Below are 14,447 nucleotides of genomic sequence, written 5' to 3'. Positions count from 1 at the left end.
AAATGCTCTGATTTTCAGGCCTGTGGGGAGTGGATGGTGCTAAATGATGCCAATACACATCATTAAGCCCCGCCCCTTATACAGCACTACAATTTCAACCAAAATCCTTTCATACTGTTTGCTTCACTAGAAAGCGGAAAGGTTGGGGATTCCAATGCCCATGGTTGCGGAGTCTCCGGCATTTTGCAGGATAGTAGGGAGGTATGGAAAAGACTTCAGAAAGGCTTTGATAAAACATCAGAGCAAATATGATTTACTAAATCATTTAACATGTGGTTGTAACACCTTTTGTGAAAATAACGTTACATAGGTACTTGTGCACATGCTAATTAACTATATAGAACACATAAATACAAGATGAAAACACTTGCAGCAAAGCAGAGCCCATTTGCAGAAGAGCCCTCTTTACACATTATGGCATGACAGAGCCCTTTAGACATGTTACCGAACAGTAGAACCGCTTATATACATTACAGCATGGTAGAGCCCCTTAAACATGTTATACCACAGTAGAGTCCCTTTTTCATGTTACACACACAGATGAGCCGCTTATACACATTATGGCATGTTAGAGCCCCTTAGACATGTTATACCACAATAGAGTCCCTAATACATGTTACACCACAGTAGAGTCCCTTATACACGTTATGGCATGGTAGCGTTCCTTATACTGTACATGGTAAAGCCCCTTAGGCATGTTACACCACAGTTGAGCCGCTTATTCACATTATGGCATGGTGGAGCCCCTTTTACATGTTACACTACAGCACTACAGTTTAGCTGCTTATACACATTGGCCCTCATTCTGGTTCAATTAAATGCTGCCCTCACGAACGCCCCACTGCCGTACACACGCCGATTTCCCATGCATTCAAAAGGATGTTTTGCATAAACAACCATTCACAGCTTGCGTGCGGGGCAGAAATCATTTGATGGTCGTCGAGCGTTGAATGATTTCCTAAGTGCTCGCAAATCTAAGTCACTCTCTGGTGATTTCGTTTTGCGGTGCTCTGGTACAGAAACAGGGCGTGCAGCTGACATTTGGTGACATCAGCTGCTCACCCCCAGCACCCGCATCACTGGTGAATTACCATGGATACGCCCAGCGTTTTCATTGGAACGTCCATGAAACGCTGAGCGTTCCCATAGGCGCGACCAAGGGAATCATGGGATACCAAATAAAACATCACTCCCCTGTGCGAACATACAGGGGAGTGATTCAACCAGAATGAGGGCCATTATGCCAGGTAGAGCCCCTTCATCTCATTCCTCTTCCACCCGAACTGCTGCTTACCTTTGTTGTGCCCAGCAGAAGCCACGGAACGGCTCTCTGTCGCTCCATGCAGTTACAGGCTGTGTCTGACATCATCTTCTGGCATCAAGACAGCAGTAATCAGAGCCTAACCAAAAGGGGAGAAGTATTAACAACCACATCTAAAATTTTAATAATGTATGAAATATAACTATTATCCAGAATTTATGAAAACAATATAAATGGCCTCCATTAGAGATGCTAGGCCCCAGTATGAAGAGAAGATGTGGGAACAGTGCCATGGCACTGAAGATAGGCACCCAGCATCTCTGGGGATGCCGGACACACCCCTGATGGGGTGAAAATGGGGTCTCATGAGGCCACCGTCCTTTCCAATAGGCCACACCCCCTTTGTGCTTGGTACATTTTACCATACCCAATTGTTGTCCACCTGAACGGTAAAGTATGGAGAAGTCCAAAAAATTAAAAAAATCATAAAAACCTCATGTCAACCTTTAATGAGTCAACCATTGCCATGGTGACCTTTTTGCCTGTGTCCACATTTTATCTATGCCGACCTTGTACATGTCGACCATATTGTGAAAATCTATTGACTGTTGGCTTATCGTCAGTATCCCCTTTATAATGTAATCACAACAGATAAACAGCATTGTTACAAAAACATAGTTGCAATATGTCTGCAGGTTATAGGAGTCACAAGTCAACTAATTATTCCTTGCATGTAGCGAGTGAATAGATCTGCCAGCTTTTTTATGTTAAATATGTTTATCTAAGCTGACAGTCCCATTGGCATGGGAGATGTAATACTCATGTATCCACTGTGGGCTATACTGCAAATTGTAGAGGCATGCTGGGAAAAGGTGTGCATACTCATACCACTTTCAGACAGCACTCTGGACCCGGATTATTGCTGTGTCCATGTTTCTCCAACCCGGGTTAAGGTGCGGTGTGAAAGCACCACGGTGAAAATTCCCGGGTTGAGTAACACTGCATTTCAACCCTGGTCTTGACCAGGGTTGAACACGACTCTAACCCTGGTTGGTGTGCAGTCTGAAAGCTCCCTACCCAGGATATTCAACACTGCTTTCATCAAACACAGCTATTGGGTGATTTCTCTGTCTTTTTTGATGAGGTCATCGGTCAGAGGAGGAGATTCTCTAAGCTAAAAATGCAGTAAAAACACCTTTATCTGGGTTTTTACCACATTTTGGGATGCACTAAGCATCCCCTGCCGGGTTGCCGCGGCGGGGGGCATCGCCAGAAAAATCTGGCGATGCCTCATAGAAGCCTATGGGCTTCTAACGCGACCCCCGCTGCCCCGCACGGACCCCCGCCGCCCTGCATGCCCCCCCCCCCCCGCCTCACCTGTGTCCGGGCTGCACAGAGCTGTGCTGCCCGGACCTGTGACCTCCTCCTCCCTGTGACTGATCCTCTTCAGGGTGCAGGGAGGAGGAGAGCCAGCCACCCCGCAGCAGCAGCCAGCAGCCGGGTAAGGGAGGGAGGGGGGAGCTACCCGCTGGCTCACCACAAAGGACAGCTCTTAACGGAAGAGCTGTCCTTTGCGATAATTATCGCATATGTTACAGCATATGCGATAATTATGAATGCGGTAGCCGGCGATAGGGCGTGGTAAGGGGGTGCGGATGTTAGAGCATCCCCCCCAGAGCCTGTAAAAAAACAAGCAACACACTGCAGAGCACACGTCTGAGGCAGCATTCCAGCAGTAGCACCAGCGGCGTAACTACATTTTGGGCGCCCCCCCGCCGTTATAGGGAGGGCGCCCACCCACGCGCCCCGCCGCACCAACCCCCGCAAACTCCCCCCATCCCCCGCAGTCTTACCTAGGTTCAGTACGCGCTGGTCCCGGCTTCCTTCTTCTGCTATGAGGACACCACAAAATGTCCGCCCCCATACAGCAGACAGTTTCAGAGAACTGTCTGCTAAATGGGGGCGGACATTTTGTGGTGGTCCTCATAGCAGAAGAAGGGAGCCGGGACCAGCGCGTACTGAACACAGGTAAAGACTGCGGGGTATGGGGGGGTTTGCGGGGGTTGGTGCGGCGGGCGGCGGCCGGCGGGGTGTAACTATAGCACTGCAGCCCCTGGTGCCCGCACATGCATAGCGCCCCCCCCCCCCCCCCCCGCGCGGTCGCGGGGGCTGCGGTGCTATAGTTACGCCACTGAGTAGCACAGCCATGACCTCAATTTGGTCAGATGAGGAGGTGAGGGGATTGCTGAATATAAGGGGAGAGGAAGAAATCCATACACAAATGACAGGAACAGTAAAATATGCTGTGGTTTACAAAAACATAGCTAAAAGAGAGGCTCTCCCCCTGCGCAAATATAGGCGTCACTCAGTGTTCCTCTCAGCCCCTCACTTTTGTTTCCTTTGTGACGTCATGTTTGTAAGCCTGAAAAAAAGTCTACTTTTAATGACACCCATAGGTTTTGCTGTGCTGACCCGGGTCCAATGTAAAAAGGGCCAACCTGGAATAACCCGGATTGAAGTGCAGCGTGAAAGGTGTCAAAAAGGTGTCTGACCCAGGTCGTAGCAGGGATGGACCTGTGTTCAAAATACAAGGTTTGACCCGGGTTTGTGGTCTGAAAGCTGTATCACTCTGCTTCCCAATGCTAATTACTTACAAAAACAACTATACATATTTGTACATAGTGTACATTATAAAATACAAATAATAACAGGAGCAAGTAAAATCTCTCATTTATGCCCCTTTCAGACCGCACTTAAAAACCGGTATTTTGCAGATTTTTAACCGTTTTAAAACAGTAATCTGTGCGGTCTGAATGGTGCAGGACCACTTTACCGTTTTACAAAAGCCGATTTTGTAAAACGGTTTAAATGGATGGTCCTTGCCAAGAGGGAGTTGTCAAAGGCTCATTGCAAAGGGGGAGTAAGGATTGCTCGTTTCTAAGGGGGAATACATGGTTGTTGCCAAGAGGGAGTGAATTGTTCGTAGCCAAGGGGGAGTTATATTCTCATTGCAAAAGGGGAGTGAATTTGCTCGTTGCAGGGGGGGGGGGTGCCAAGGCGGAGGGGGATTGCTCATTGCCAGAGGGGAGTGAAATTGCTTGTTGCCAAGGGGGAGGGAATTGCTCGTTGCCAAGGGGGAGTGACACCAGGCGCTCACAATTTAAAGAAAAAACAAGCTTGGCAGAAAGAGCTGTGCACTGCCCAGCTGTATAGTCTAAGCAAAGCACCAGGTCCGTCGATATCTTCAATGCTCCCGCTGGCGACCGGCAACCAATCAGGAGCTCCTATTGGCACGCAGTCTAGCAGGAGAATTGAAGATATCGATGGAGCTGGCTGTCATTTCTTTAACTTGTGTGTATGGTGGAGGCCGGCGGTCTAATGGGTGGTCCGTGCACCCCCGGACCACCCCTTAGATTCGCCGATGGTGCCTCTAGTGCAACAACAATGTTGTCCTCTCAGCCTTTGTGGCCTAAATGGCAGCATCACTTGCACACACACCCTCCTCCCTTTACTAACGTCCCTGTTATACCCCTTTCACATCGCTCAAATAACCTGGGTCTGACCTAGGTTGTTGCTGGGTCGACCCGTGTCGATGTGCTATGTATAACGCTTTACTTCAACACTAAAACAAAAAAATCTAAACATCTGTTGTGTGAGAAGAAATCAGCCTTCATTAAAAACAGCAAAGTGGGCAGAACCAGTCATGCCACCCAATACAGTGCCGTCATGGGGATTCCCCACAGACCAGCGTGGAGAATGAAATTCAGAAGGGGCCAAGTGAATTGTGAACTATTGCATCAGCTGACATACAGTACATGCTGACTCATTCGGTTTTACAGGTGCCAGGCCAGCCCAGATAATCCTACCGTACAACACATGGATAATGTCTCCTGATACACAAGCTGGATGCTGGTAAACACGAGGTGTACACCAATTTTTTTTTTAAATGATTTTAATTCTTGCAAGAAATAACAAATGATGTCTATTAGATAGAAGAAGTTCAGAAAGTTTTTAGAAATGCAACAAACAAAGAAAAGAACCACAGAAGCAGAGAAAAGGTGATATCACACTTGGATTCTCACAGGCCATGCTATAATAACAATCAGTCTCACTTTATATCAGACCCCCCCTCCTATTCCTGGTCTTCCATCTTAATTTATGATTGACATCACCTGTGTTGAAACACCTTTCTAATCAATGAGCCTGTTTAAAATAGGTGATTGCAATCAAAAATTAACCCTTTGGGTGAGTGGCTGCTGGAAGACTTGCCCGCTTTCACAATTACATTATATTTAGCCAGTCAAGGCTTCACCACAGTGCATCCATGGCAAGGGACTTACACATGTGCAAGGGGTAGTTACTGGAAAGGGATGAAAACACTTGCAGACATGTAGCCCATTAGCTACAGTATCATGTGTAACAGCATCTAAAGATGATTTTCACTAACAGGGCCAAGCACTAAGAAGCTTATCATTTCAAAGTTGGATAACTCTGGGCTTTTAATGCAGTCCAGTGGCAAACGCAGGATTTTCAGAAGGGGGTTTCCAGAGGGGCGGAGCAAAGCACGGAGATAGACACTTAGGTGACCCAGTATATGCCGGGTCAGTTAAAGTATTATAGATAGACCAAATGTATATAAATAATAATAATAATAATAAAAAAAATATATATATATATATACACACACATACATACATACAGGGGCGTCAACAGCAGTGTAGACCCTTGGGCATAGCAATGTATTGGGGCACCTACTGATCCTCCAGTGGTGTATAGTAGAGTGGGCTTATTATTCATAATTGTCTGGTGGGAGGACCACTTGCTTGACTGCAGATATCTCCAGTTCCCAGTAATAGATTTCTTAGATTTTAATGGAATTAAAAACTAGAGAATCCCACCTACCAAATGGAATTGGGGACAAGGGGATCAGATTTCATGAGGCAGAGCAATCTGCCAATGAGTATATAAAACTACATACCAGGTGTGTGGAGCTGGAGCAGTAACCAGCTGGTGGAAGGCTGATATCTCTGGTTCTGGGAACAGTAGAGACAAGCTACTAGTGTCTCTCAAAGGGGGAGAATCCTAGCTTGTGGAATATACCCTCAGAAAAACTCTATGTCAGACAGAACCTGAAATATCTGACTGGGAAGAGCAATTAACAGGCTTGGATGGGGACCACTGTTTTGAAGTCAGATATCTCTGGTTCCCAAGGGCCGATTTTTAAAATTCTTGTACCCATGGAAAGAGGAGACTCTCAGCTTTCAGGTTAAGGCCCTTAGACTCCTGGGGGGGTTTCTGGGTACTCAGAAACCCCCCCTGCGTGCGCTACTGCAGTCCCCTATAGAAAGCTATAGTGCCGGAAATGTACCTTGTATCAAACAGAGGGGTGTGGATTAGTAGATAGGCAGTGTCTAGATAGACAGTCAATAGCTCAACCCCAAAAAGTGGACAGACTCAAAAGGTCAACATGAAAACAGATGAGAAACATGAAAGGTCGACACATTTTTTTATTTTTTGGGGTGTCAATATCATCAACTTTGGACCTCAATCAGGGTAACATAGAAACATTGAATTTGATGGCAGATAAGAACCAGTTGGCCCATCTAGTCTGCCCCTTATTTTTATCCTTTTTTGATCCTTATTTCTTTGTAAGGATATTCATATGCCTATCCCAAGCATGTTTAAATTGTTCTACTGTCTTAGCCTCTTCCACCTCTGATGGGAGGCTATTCCACTTATCCACTACCCTTTCTGTGAAGTAATTTTTTCTAACATTTCCCCTGAACCTACCTCCCTCCAGTTTCAGTGCATGTCCTCGTGTTCTATTACTTCTTTTCCTTTGAAGAAAATTTCCCTCCTGTACTATGTTAAAACCCTTGATATATTTGAAGATTTCTATCATGTCCCCCCTTTCCCTTCTCTGCTCCAAACTATACGTTAAGATCTTTTAGTCTTTCCTGGTACGTTTTGTGATGTAGGCCATGCACCATTTTAGTTGCCCTTCTTTGTACAGTCTCTAATGTATTTATATCCTTTTGAAGATATGGTCTCCAGAACTGGACACAGTATTCCAGATGAGGCCGTATCAATGACCTATAAAGTGGCATTATTATGTTTTTTTTTTCTGCTACTGATTCCTCTCCCTATGCAACCAAGCATCTGACTAGCCTTCCTCATTGCTTTGCTACATTGCTTTCCTGCCTTTAAGTCACTTGAAATCGTGACTCCTAGATCTCTTTCCTCCTCAGTAGCTTCCATTATTTGAATTGTAATTGGGGTCACTTCAAACTCAGCTATTAGGTTCTCCCTCTATGCAGAGATGAATGGTGAAGTAAGAACAAGCCAGTAAAAAAAAAAAAAGAAATCTGAAAAAACTCATGTCTACCTTTTTTCATGTCAACATTTTGACCCTGTCAACATATTGCCTGTCGACATTTTGGGGTAGACCTATTGACTGTCTATTTAGACACTAGATCTATCACCGGGTACCTCCAAAAGAGCTACGAGGCAGCGCATTTGATCGGAGGGAGAACAGATTTGGGCTTTTTTCTTCTGATTTGTTGCCCAGATCCATCTGAATCTGAAGAAAACAGGCCAAATCTGACAAGTGGATGGGGCCGGCCCTAGTCTAAATAAGAAATTCAGAAAATATTAGCTTGCACTTTGATAGCAATGGTACAACCAATGATGTCATCAAAAATTCTGTCACACCTTAGGTGAAACATGATCCAAATTGCTTTTACTTGTTGAATTAACTCCTATATTGAACTAAATAATAATAATAATAATAATAATAATAATAAAAAAATGTTCTTATTTATTCAGTTGTGGTGGTCAGTACATTACATTTTCTGGCATATGTCATCTGCTGTATAATTTCAGAGTAAACTAATATATAAACTATAAATTAATATAAACTTATAACACAGATCCACAAAATGGCTCAAAATCTCTTACTGTGTGAGAAGATCACTCATCACTCGTCTGTACTTGAGAAATACAGGTGATAAGAAATAATAAGTCCAATTAAAAAGACAGTTAAATAAATCATTCGAGCCGTCTGAAAATGAGTCTGCAGCTCTTGTTTATCAGAACGTGGCGGCTGCAGATGAACGAAACGGTAAACATATTTTGCTGGTCTGTAATGATTCAGACTGAAAGGAACGGAATATATGCTGGTTTATAGATTCAAATTAGTTATTGGCAAAAAGTGATCAAAAATAGCTCTTTCTGTACGGTAAACACGCTAACCTCACACAGGAAGCAAGCTGTGGAGACCAAGCAGTATGAACAATTTGAGGGAGCTGGGAAAGTCACAGCATGTTCTGCAGATATCATAACAAAGAATAAAAAACTCATTTATTTCTGCATATTGATGTTTTTCACCATTAAAACAATCTAAATGTTTCATGGAACATAACATATTTACACGCAGATGGTTAAGAGCAAGACAACAAGGAACAGTGTGTAAAAGTGTGAAATCCTCAGACACACCGTTGTCAATTTTTTTGTTTTCACTGTAGATTAGTAAACCCAGACATACAGTACAGAAGGAGTTTGCCCACGCAGCATCCACAGGTCTGATGAGCTTCTTGCAATTACTCTAATATTGCTTTGAAACTTCAGAAGAACCCTTCTGATTTGAGTAAGCAGGCACATGTGCTAAGAGTTTACTCGTATAAAAAGTAAATGACAAAAAGACTTTGATACAATATAAACAAGAACAGGACTTAAGTGTCATAAAAATAGATCTTAGACAAAAAAGTTTATATAGAGTTTGGCGCACTATACCTGAAAAGATGTTATTTGGACACAAATCCAGTTAATTTCAACAGGATTTATTAGAATACAATGGATACATAAAAGAAAACATATACGAAAAATAAGCAATACAAAATACAACACTGTTTGCAATGCTCCTATGGGGACGTGGATGCACTCTGGTCTCAGATGTAATTTTAACCGTCTGGAAATGAATGGGTATCTCACCATGTGGATGCACTGCGGTGGGCTATACTGAAGATGGAACCAGTCTGCGGCACCACCGCAGTGAGCTTGCGTCCAAATGTCTCCAGAGTCTCAGTAAAGTGCTTGTGCGTCTCCAGGAAAGTGCAAATGCAATAAAGTGTCAGGTGCCAAGGTGCTTCGGTCAGAAAGTGCAGTGGCTTGTGGTCATCAGCAACGCGTTTCGAGGACTTCAATAATGTCCTCTTTCTCAAGCTGGGTATATTTGTCATGTGCCCAGAAGCCGTTTTTATACCTGCTTCCTGGGCTCTAGTTAGCTCAGAAGCCAATCAGTATTCCGCGATTTTCGCGGGCAGGAAGTGCCGTGCGTTCCACACGGCACTTCCTGTTTGCGTTCCAAGTCGCGTCATGTCACTTCCGCTTCCGGTTTCGCGGTAATATGCGGCGATCTTCTAAGCTCTTCCTTTTTCTTTTTAGGCGCTCCTTGGACATAGAAAACCTCTAGGGTAGCTTTATAAACACCAAAGGATTCCATATTGTGGCCAGGATTTCCTTATCTATGCCTCTGCAATTACGATATAGATTTTCGGCCATCTTTGTTGAGGGCAGTTTTGCTGGCAAATCTTCTATAAGCCACATTCTTTGTTTAATTATAGGGTGGACTGGAATTCCTCTTACCGTCTATACCGTACTTTGTATTCCGGTAATGTCCATCCCTAAATACCGGGAATACCAGTCCCCCTAACTTGGTACAGAGGTACGGACAATCCATGGTTATATAAAAAAGAGAGAGAAAAAGATAAAAATGTAAACATTATTGATATATATAAAAAGTGGATAAAAGCAATAGATAAAAACAGATAATTCATGCAGGGTAAAATTTGGTAACTCATAAAACATGATAAAAACATTTAATCTTCTAAAAACCATTTAAGCTCAAAGTCTGCATTATGGCCGTTTGGAGCAAGGGTATTTAAAAGAAAAATCCACTTCATTTCGTTCTGGGCTAATTTTATTTCCAGGTCTCTATTTTTCCAATTATTGACAACTTGTTGTATGCCTAGAAATCTTTTTATTGCCCCTTCACATTTCTGATGTTTTTTTGTGAAGTGTTCCGATAGTGGATGAGTCATTAAGCCTTTTCGTACATTATATATGTGCTCAGCTGACCTGAGTTTGAGGTTTCTAGTTGTTTTTCCGATGTATATGAGATTACATTCACACTCTAAAAGGTATATGACGTTACGGGAATGGCAAGTAATAAATTGATTGATTTTATGCTTAATACCATTGACTTCAAAGGATGTAGTTTTTCTTTCATAGGGTTTTTTGCTAGTGGTTTTGCACATAAGGCATGATCCACACCTATGGACAAGTTGAAACTATCATCAGAAGAAACTGGCGAATTCTTCTTGATGATCCAGTCTTGGGGACAGCAATGCCCCAGAAACCTAGGTTTATATACAGAAGGGCACCATCCCTAAAAAATCTTCTTGTCAAGAGTGCCCTAGTAGACAAACAAGGGGGCAGTGAGAGAAATAAAGGATTCCATAGGTGTGGATCATGCCTTATGTGCAAAACCACTAGCAAAAAACCCTATGAAAGAAAAACTACATCCTTTGAAGTCAATGGTATTAAGCATAAAATCAATCAATTTATTACTTGCCATTCCCGTAACGTCATATACCTTTTAGAGTGTGAATGTAATCTCATATACATCGGAAAAACAACTAGAAACCTCAAACTCAGGTCAGCTGAGCACATATATAATGTACGAAAAGGCTTAATGACTCATCCACTATCGGAACACTTCACAAAAAAACATCAGAAATGTGAAGGGGCAATAAAAAGATTTCTAGGCATACAACAAGTTGTCAATAATTGGAAAAATAGAGACCTGGAAATAAAATTAGCCCAGAACGAAATGAAGTGGATTTTTCTTTTAAATACCCTTGCTCCAAACGGCCATAATGCAGACTTTGAGCTTAAATGGTTTTTAGAAGATTAAATGTTTTTATCATGTTTTATGAGTTACCAAATTTTACCCTGCATGAATTATCTGTTTTTATCTATTGCTTTTATCCACTTTTTATATATATCAATAATGTTTACATTTTTATCTTTTTCTCTCTCTTTTTTATATAACCATGGATTGTCCGTACCTCTGTACCAAGTTAGGGGGACTGGTATTCCCGGTATTTAGGGATGGACATTACCGGAATACAAAGTACGGTATAGACGGTAAGAGGAATTCCAGTCCACCCTATAATTAAACAAAGAATGTGGCTTATAGAAGATTTGCCAGCAAAACTGCCCTCAACAAAGATGGCCGAAAATCTATATCGTAATTGCAGAGGCATAGATAAGGAAATCCTGGCCACAATATGGAATCCTTTGGTGTTTATAAAGCTACCCTAGAGGTTTTCTATGTCCAAGGAGCGCCTAAAAAGAAAAAGGAAGAGCTTAGAAGATCGCCGCATATTACCGCGAAACCGGAAGCGGAAGTGACATGACGCGACTTGGAACGCAAACAGGAAGTGCCGTGTGGAACGCACGGCACTTCCTGCCCGCGAAAATCGCGGAATACTGATTGGCTTCTGAGCTAACTAGAGCCCAGGAAGCAGGTATAAAAACGGCTTCTGGGCACATGACAAATATACCCAGCTTGAGAAAGAGGACATTATTGAAGTCCTCGAAACGCGTTGCTGATGACCACAAGCCACTGCACTTTCTGACCGAAGCACCTTGGCACCTGACACTTTATTGCATTTGCACTTTCCTGGAGACGCACAAGCACTTTACTGAGACTCTGGAGACATTTGGACGCAAGCTCACTGCGGTGGTGCCGCAGACTGGTTCCATCTTCAGTATAGCCCACCGCAGTGCATCCACATGGTGAGATACCCATTCATTTCCAGACGGTTAAAATTACATCTGAGACCAGAGTGCATCCACGTCCCCATAGGAGCATTGCAAACAGTGTTGTATTTTGTATTGCTTATTTTTCGTATATGTTTTCTTTTATGTATCCATTGTATTCTAATAAATCCTGTTGAAATTAACTGGATTTGTGTCCAAATAACATCTTTTCAGGTATAGTGCGCCAAACTCTATATAAACTTTTTTGTCTAGCATTCTAACTTTGGGGGTGGTGTACCCCCACATTATATTGGAGTTGGCTGCACTATATACCTGATTTATTGCGCTCCACCAACCACAACACCTTCTTCATTTACATAAAAATAGATCTTGGCAAGTACGCGCAGAGAGAGAAAATAAAGCGAAGGCCAGTGAAACGTAGCGCTGCTTATCAAAGCACAATAGATTCATGCAGTATATTCAGTATCTGCCACTAAGGGGGAAACTTAAGGGGTGTACACACGCTTCCATTTTGCCAGGTTTTCGATTCAACTTTGCTTATAGAAGCAAAATCTAATCAAAATCAAATAGTTTTTAAGATGCTTTCGATCCGTATCCATATTCGATACGCGCTTCCGTTTTTATCTATAATCGAAAAGAAAAATAGACTGTGCAAACAATGAACAATCGAATTCAATTCAGTGAATCAAATATGTACATTGTACCTTGAATGTAAATCGAATTCGATATCGAATGCAAAAGTGCAGATCGAACGTAAAATCCAATGTGAAAGCAAAGGCCAAATCGAAAGGGGGTGGAAATCGAAAGCAAATCGAATCGAAAGTAAATCAATACATGTGTACACACCATTACTAAGATAAGAGTTCTATTTCAGATGGGATGTTGCTATGGACAACCAATCAGAATGTACGTCTTATTTATTTAGCACCTTCTAGAAGATAATAGAATCTGGTTGGTTACCCATAGAAACATCCCATCAGAAATAGAACTCCCATTGCAGTAAATACCCCCAAAAGGGCATATTTACTAAAGCTTCTAATAGTGTTCATCGTTTCTCTATTGTGTCCTACAAAATGAAAGCATCTGATTGGTTGCTATGGGTAACATCACATCTTTTCATTTTAAGAAGCTTTAGTATATGTACCCCTAAGTGTACTGCAGATCTGTAAAATCAAAACACAGATTATCCTTGTGATATGATTTTGTAATTACATTAGAACAACTCCTGAAGCACATATACATGACAATCTGTATTTATTCACACTAAACGTTTACTGAATTATTGTATGTATGTAGTGAAGACTGTATTGCCCTTTAAAATCCCAATATCTCATTGTGAGATGTGCAAAATATCCGCTAAAAATTCCAGCGTCGCTCACATTTGTTATATAAATTGAAATACAAAATGTTGTGTAAATAAATTATATTTCCTATATAAGGTAAACGTCACAGGTCATTTTGATGAATAAAAATGTTTGCTTGGCAAATTTCACACCTATTTTGACAAATTCACTTGGCACGCAAAGGGTTAATATCAAATGAAACCTGAAATCTTCGAGCCAACACTAACAGAATCTGACAAATCACAAGCAGTCAGCATGGCTACTGAATCCTTCTGTTTTATGGATGTGCTATTGATGTGACTGTTGTCACTTTTTATACTGTGAAAATCTGCACATGCAATAGCTTTCATTTAAAAAAAAAAAATCATGATGATTTATACACATAAGGAAATATTCCAGGCTTGACATTGTAAGCATCTGCCGAAAATAAATGACTTCATTATGAATGCATTGTTCAACCAGAGAACTCAAGATGATGAAACTTTGCTAGTCACAGTTGTAAATGATCGTTTAGACTAGATGACATCATTACAAAATATTGGTGCCAATAGCAGTGTACTGTATAAAAGCAATCTGTAAAAACAAGGGAGACAAGACATGTCTGTATATAATATAACCACACATACGTACTACAGATATCATTGACTGTATACTGTCACAATGTTTGTATGATGGGATGGTATAATGTTTTACTGGTACTTGTTTTTATCCTACAAGCATTGCTTATGTATTTTTGAACTGATGTTTCAAAAAAAAGATATTTAAAAAAAAATGCAAATAAATAATTCTGAATGTTGATTAATAGACACGTTGGGGTTTATTTACTAAGATGGGAGTTCTATCGAAGATGGAATGTTTCTATGGGCAAGCAATCACATTCTACCTGTTATGTTCTAGAACAGGGGTGGCCAAACCTGTCCTCAAGATCTTCCAACGGTGCATGTTTTCCAGGCAACCTGTGGATCTATAGTTAGTAGGTATGAATGCAGCATGTTTTA

At 41.9% G+C, this 14,447-nt stretch overlaps 1 long non-coding RNA gene across 10 annotated transcripts in view; it reads right to left on the bottom strand.

Moving 5' to 3' along the window:
• The window catches only part of LOC146063545 (uncharacterized), a 760,354-nt gene that overhangs the window by 537,352 nt on the left and 208,555 nt on the right, over positions 1-14,447 (bottom strand). For all 10 annotated transcript variants that reach the window (XR_014471608.1, XR_014471607.1, XR_014471609.1 and 7 more), the window contains one exon: positions 1,295-1,400. This is a non-coding gene — a long non-coding RNA (uncharacterized LOC146063545). The remainder of the gene's footprint in view (positions 1-1,294; positions 1,401-14,447) is intronic.

This window comes from Crinia signifera, chromosome 3, assembly GCF_055691185.1.
Source record: "Crinia signifera chromosome 3, ASM5569118v1, whole genome shotgun sequence".
In the NCBI taxonomy this organism is placed as follows: domain Eukaryota; kingdom Metazoa; phylum Chordata; class Amphibia; order Anura; family Myobatrachidae; genus Crinia; species Crinia signifera.
The sequence above is the reverse complement of the archived record's forward strand: the minus strand, read 5'-3'. Positions and strand labels throughout refer to the sequence as shown.